This window comes from Octodon degus, unplaced genomic scaffold (assembly GCF_000260255.1).
Source record: "Octodon degus isolate 3935 unplaced genomic scaffold, OctDeg1.0 scaffold00089, whole genome shotgun sequence".
Lineage (NCBI taxonomy): Eukaryota > Metazoa > Chordata > Mammalia > Rodentia > Octodontidae > Octodon > Octodon degus.
Genome location: NW_004524665.1, coordinates 9,354,685 through 9,355,385, shown reverse-complemented (window position 1 = coordinate 9,355,385; position 701 = coordinate 9,354,685). Strand labels below are relative to the sequence as shown.

At 41.9% G+C, this 701-nt stretch overlaps 1 pseudogene; it reads left to right on the top strand.

The window, feature by feature from the left end:
* Positions 1-124: 124 nt before the first annotated feature.
* On the top strand, positions 125-456 carry LOC105742993 (annotated as a pseudogene).
* Positions 457-701: the final 245 nt, after the last annotated feature.

The following is a 701-nucleotide window of genomic DNA, read 5'->3' as shown; positions in this document are numbered from 1 at the left end:
TCTGTTTGTCTGTCTTAAAAAGCGATCAAGGCCAAGAGTCCTCCAGTTATTTGGAAGTAAGAATGTTTGGATCACACAGCAGATGTCCAGCTGCATGCATGGGGGAAGCGTCCGAGCAGTGTGCATGGCTGTGTGTGCTTACATGACCAACACTGGGACTGCAGAGCCCTCCAGACAGTGCAAGTCGAAGCCCAACGAGATGACTTGCTGTCTCTCCTGTTTCACTTTTTGAATGAATGGCTTTCTACATTCAGTGCTGATGAATTCTTCATACCCTGGGAAGTGAAAGTACTTAATATTGATCAACGAAATTTCAAATTTCGTTCAATTGGGTGGGAAGAAGAATTTTCACTTTCCAAGCATCCTCGGGGAACAGAAGTTAGAGCAATAACTTACTCAGCCATGCAGATCTATAATGAAGAGAAACCAGAAGTTTTTGTGGTCATTGACGTGTAAGACACAAACATAGCTCTGCTCTTGCATGGCCGTGCTGCCTGTAGCTCGTCGTCGTACCTGCAAGTGGCTCTTGTGGCATTCTTTTTGTTTTTATTGGAAATAAAACTATTTTCCCAACATCTTTGGCTAGTTTACTGCCAGTGCGTAGAGGTGCAACAGATTTTTGTATCTGGCTTTTCTAACTTTACTGAATTTGTGTATTATTTCTAATGCTTTTTATGAGTCTTGAGAGTTTGTTATATGTA